Source organism: Coregonus clupeaformis, chromosome 40 (genome assembly GCF_020615455.1).
Source record: "Coregonus clupeaformis isolate EN_2021a chromosome 40, ASM2061545v1, whole genome shotgun sequence".
Classification (NCBI taxonomy): domain Eukaryota; kingdom Metazoa; phylum Chordata; class Actinopteri; order Salmoniformes; family Salmonidae; genus Coregonus; species Coregonus clupeaformis.
The window spans coordinates 17,302,205-17,308,204 of NC_059231.1; positions in this window are offsets into that span (position 1 = coordinate 17,302,205).

Consider the following 6,000-nt stretch of genomic DNA (forward strand, 5'->3'; position numbering starts at 1 on the left):
AACAAAACACCAAATTAATTATATATTGTTGTTTTTCATTGTGAATCCTTTTCTTTTTAGAATTCTACCTCAATACCTGGTGTGACCAGTTTGCTTTTGTGGAATCTAACTATTCAGACAATTTTAAAAATGTCTGCACATACTGTATATCATATAATTTAAGTCCTTGGAGAAATAAACGTGGTTACTTGTTATAAACAGTATGACAGAGAACCCCTTAATTAGTCCAACAATATTACATCTCCAAGATCATCATACGGGTTATTTAGCTATCATAAGGAGCATCATAAGAAGCTTAACAGAGTGCCATTGGCTCTCTCTCTCTCCATACATCGACCCCAAGTCAAGTTACAGTGAGGGAAAAAAGTATTTGATCCCCTGCTGATTTTGTACGTTTGCCCACTGACAAAGACATGATCAGTCTATAATTTTAATGGTAGGTTTATTTGAACAGTGAGAGACAGAATATCAACAACAAAAATCCAGAAAAACGCATGTCAAAAATGTTATAAATTGATTTGCATTTTAATGAGGGAAATAAGTATTTGACCCCTCTGCAAAACCTGACTTAGTACTTGGTGGCAAAACCCATGTTGGCAATCACAGAGGTCAGACGTTTCTTGTAGTTGGCCACCAGGTTTGCACACATCTCAGGAGGGATTTTGTCCCACTCCTCTTTGCAGAGCTTCTCCAAGTCATTAAGGTTTCGAGGCTGACGTTTGGCAACTCGAACCTTCAGCTCCCTCCACAGATTTTCTATGGGATTAAGGTCTGGAGACTGGCTAGGCCACTCCAGGACCTTAATGTGCCACTTCTTGAGCCACTGGAATACCCATCCACGACCCATTTTCAATGCCCTGGCTGAGGGAAGGAGGTTCTCACCCAAGATTTGACGGTACATGGCCCCGTCCATTGTCCCTTTGATGCGGTGAAGTTGTCCTGTCTCCTTAGCAGAAAAACACCCACAAAGCATAATGTTTCCACCTCCATGTTTGACGGTGGGGATGGTGTTCTTGGGGTCATAGGCAGCATTCCTCCTCCTCCAAACACGGCGAGTTGAGTTGATACCAAAGAGCTCGATTTTGGTCTCATCTGACCACAACACTTTCACCCAGTTCTCCTCTGAATCATTCAGATGTTCATTGGCAAACTTCAGACGGGCCTGTATATGTGCTTTCTTGAGCAGGGGGACCTTGCGGGCGCTGCAGCATTTCAGTCCTTCACGGCGTAGTGTGTTACCAATTGTTTTCTTGGTGACTATGGTCCCAGCTGCCTTGAGATCATTGACAAGATCCTCCCGTGTAGTTCTGGGCTGATTCCTCACTGTTCTCATGATCATTGCAACTCCACGAGGTGAGATCTTGCATGGAGCCCCAGGCCGAGGGAGATTGACAGTTATTTTGTGTTTCTTCCATTTGCGAATAATCGCACCAACTGTTGTTACCTTCTCACCAAGCTGCTTGGCGATGGTCTTGTAGCCCATTCCAGCCTTGTGAAGGTCTACAATCTTGTCCCTGACATCCTTGGAGAGCTCTTTGGTCTTGGCCATGGTGGAGAGTTTGGAATCTGATTGATTGATTGCCTCTGTGGACAGGTGTCTTTTATACAGGTAACAAGCTGAGATTAGGAGCACTCCCTTTAAGAGTGTGCTCATAATCTCAGCTCATTACCTGTATAAAAGACACCTGGGAGCCAGAAATCTTTCTGATTGAGAGGGGGTCAAATACTTATTTCCCTCATTAAAATGCAAATCAATTTATAAAATTTCTGAATTTTCTGGATTTTGTTGTTGTTATTCTGTCTCTTACTGTTCAAATAAACCTACTATTCAAATTATAGACTGATAATTTCTTTGTCAGTGGGCAAACATACAAAATCAGCAGGGGATCAAATACATTTTTCCCTCACTGTACGTCCATGCAACAACAGAGGCCTGCTTGAAAGGTTTCTCTCCTAAAGTACAGATGTAGGATCTTCTTAATTTGAGCCAGTTTGCTACAGCAGGAAAATAATCCTGCAGCAACAGGAAATGTAAATTATTATGTGGATTATAATTAATGGACATTTTTGTAGGGGTTGATAAATGTTGAAATTTCTAAGGGGAAATTACAAACTGCAGAAGTATTGTTAAAGTTCTGCTGCAACAGGGTGATCAAATTAAGATCCTACATCTGTACACTGAACATAACCCCCCCAACCCCCCTCCCCAGGAGAGGCCCTAGTAGTACAGAATGGAAATCTTCTACGTAATTAAAATTGTATTGCGCGTCAGAGAGATAGCTGAGCTAGCTGAGGCTTTGATGCCTGGGGGTTTGTTCAGAGGGAATTTTAGATTGCGATCGCCTGAGGTGCCTTGAAGATGTTTTTATTGATATTCCCTTTAACAAGCTAAATGTGCAGACAACTAAGACACCACATAAAAGAAAAGCAGAGGATCTTGAGAGCTGCTAGTGCAAAACAGCGCAAACATAAACCCTTACATGGGCAGTGTTAAAATATTAGCACCATTTTATATGGCCTTGTGGTTTTTATCTTCAGAGTTATAGGAGAGTATTATTCTTGTGAAAGTTAGGAGGGTCCTTCTATCAAACCACTTGCACGCGTTCTAACACACACACAGAGACACACGTTTGTTGTACTATCCTTGTGGGGACCAAAAAAAATGTCCCATTCAAAATCCTATTTTCCCTAACCCCTAACCCAAAACCGAACCCTAACCCTTAACCTAACCCTAACCCTAACCCTAACCTTAACCCCAAACCCGAACCCTAAGACTAAACCTAACCCCTAAACCTAATTCTAACCCTAACCCTAATTGCAACCCTAACCCTAAACCTAACCCTTAAGCCTAAAATAGCCTTTTTTCCTTGTGGGGACCAGCAAAATGTCAGCCAAATGTTCCTTGTTTTTCTATCCTTGTGAGGACTTTTGGTACCCAGAAGGATAGTAAAACCAAACCACACACACACAGGTAATTGTGTCGTTATAAAACAATGTGCCTTCAAATCTTGTGTGTACTGTGTGCATGTGATTGTGTGTGCGTGCATCTCCGCATCCGTGTGCCATTCTCCGCCAGCGTGGCTTTACAAGGAATGCTAAATCAAAGCCTGTGCTGTGGCCAGAGGTTCAGATTTACCAGAAATGGACTCCAGCTGTAGAGCAGAGTAGAGCGGCATTGTTTCCCAACTGTAGTACAATGCAGACCTGGGTTCAAATACTATTTGAAATCTTTCATAATACTTTGAGCGTTTGCTTTAGCCTGCATAGAGTTCCAGATGGGTGAGGTTTGTGACTATTCTATTGGTTCCATTGCACCAGGCAAGCTCAATCAAGCACAGCTAATGTCTTTGAAATGATTTCAAATAGTACTTGAACCCAGAACTGGTGCGATGCACCCTGGCAGTGCTGACAGGCCTAACCGCCCAACAAAGTACCCACCTGCCCGCTCACTTTGCCTGCCCTCATCACACAGGAAACCTGCCTTTGTACCAACAACAGCCAGCCCCAGCAGGACCAATTAGCACCTCCTGAGAAAGCCATGCTAACATCACACAACCAATCATTTTCCAGGAATCTCAAGAAAGGAACTTTTTCAGTATTTGTCTGATGTGCCTAGTACCTTCTGTAGCTTAGGCAAAAGATTCCACTACTGTTTCATTTTTTCCTTTTCATTATACTGTACCTTATTTCTTTAGACATTGGGGAAGGGGTGGGGGGGTGCTAAACTGACATATGGAATTGTTTTAAGATGGTCATACTATGGATCATTTAGCTATTTAATTTAGAATTTAGTATCCCAAAAATATATATATTTTTTTGGATAAAATATAGATTTTGGCCTTTATTACTAAAGCCCATAGAGACGCATTGAATAACACATTCATAAATGGCAAAAAGTACAGTCAAAAAATAAATCATAAGAAAGGTGTTGAAGTGTCTGTCCTAAATCTAGGAGATATTTTTTTTTAAATCTGGAAATATATATATTGTTTGGAACACATGTAATCCCCTTTTCGGGGTAGGCACAACACTACCTTCATACTTCCATTCTATTTTAATCCGGTACCGGTTACCTTCAGACGAGTTCCGTGACACTTGTGGGGGTCGTAGAGCAAAACGGAGAACACCATCATGTAGGTCAAACCGTTCGGACGCTAAAAATGTTTTTGTGAGAAGAACGATTTTCGGGATGTCTCATGGTCTGACAAACACCGCTCTAGCTCTCGCAGACGTGGAAGTGTGACACTGGCGGATTGAGACACATCCAATGCAAAAAAATCTTTAAACTGATGGATTTGGATGGGCTTTTTTTTGTTATGTAACTTAGACTGACACACCGGTGCATCATTCGACTCTAGGGGGTTATTACATGATGTGACACTGGAGATGAACAAGGAGAAACATATTAAACAGCAAATAGAGACAGCTCAGCTGTATGATGTAAATAAATATTTTTTAATTAGTCAAATTTTTACTCATTAAAAAATCTTTCTTTACTCACACACACATTTTGACTGAAGCTAAAGAGGTCTGCCCCCGTAGCACCCAGACCATAGGTGTCACAGTATAATCCACCTGTAATTATTAATGATACAGTGAGAGAAAAAAGTATTTGATCCCCTGCTGATTTTGTACGTTTGCCCACTGACAAAGACATGATTAGTCTATAATTTTAATGGTAGGTTTATTTGAACAGTGAGAGACAGAATAACAACAAAAAAATCAAGAAAAACGCATGTCAAAAATGTTATAAATTGATTTGCATTTTAATGAGGGAAATAACTATTTGACCCCTCTGCTAAACATGACTTAGTACTTAGTGGCAAAACCCTTGTTGGCAATCACAGAGGTCAGTTGTTTCTTGTAGTTGGCCACCAGGTTTGCACACATCTCAGGAGGGATTTTGTTCCACTCCTCTTTGCAGATCTTCTCCAAGTCATTAAGGTTTCGAGGCTGACGTTTGGCAACTCTAACCTTCAGCTCCCTCCACAGATTTTCTATGGGATTAAGGTCTGGAGACTGGCTAGGCCACTCCAGGACCTTAATGTGCTTCTTCTTGAGCCACTCCTTTGTTGCCTTGGCCGTGTGTTTTGGGTCATTGTCATGCTGGAATACCCATCCACGACCCATTTTCAATGCCCTGGCTGAGGGAAGGAGGTTCTCACCCAAGATTTGACGGTACATGGCCCCGTCCATTGTCCCTTTGATGCGGTGAAGTTGTCCTGTCCCCTTAGCAGAAAAACACCCCCAAAGCATAATGTTTCCACCTCCATGTTTGATGGTGGGGATGGTGTTCTTGGGGTAATAGGTAGCATTCCTCCTCCTCCAAACACGGCGAGTTGAGTTGATGCCAAAGAGCTCAATTTTGGTCTCATCTGACCACAACACTTTCACCCAGTTCTCCTCTGAATCATTCAGATGTTCATTGGCAAACTTCAGACGGCCCTGTATATGTGCTTTCTTGAGCAGGGGGACCTTGCGGGCGCTGCAGCATTTCAGTCCTTCACGGCGTAGTGTGTTACCAATTGTTTTCTTGGTGACTATGGTCCCAGCTGCCTTCAGATCATTAACAAGATCCTCCCGTGTAGTTCTGGGCTGATTCCTCACCGTTCTCATGATCATTGCAACTCCACGAGGTGAGATCTCGCATGGAGCCCCAGGCCGAGGGAGATTGACAGTTATTTTGTGTTTCTTCCATTTGCGAATAATCGCACCAACTGTTGTCACCTTCTCACCAAGCTGCTTGGCGATGGTCTTGTAGCCCATTCCAGCCTTGTGTAGGTCTACAATCTTGTCCCTGACATCCTTGGAGAGCTCTTTGGTCTTGGCCATGGTGGAGAGTTTGGAATCTGATTGATTGCTTCTGTGGACAGGTGTCTTTTATACAGGTAACAAGCTGAGATTAGGAGCACTCACTTTAAGAGTGTGCTCCTAATCTCAGCTCATTACCTGTATAAAAGACACCTGGGAGCCAGAAATCTTTCTGATTGAGAGGGGTTC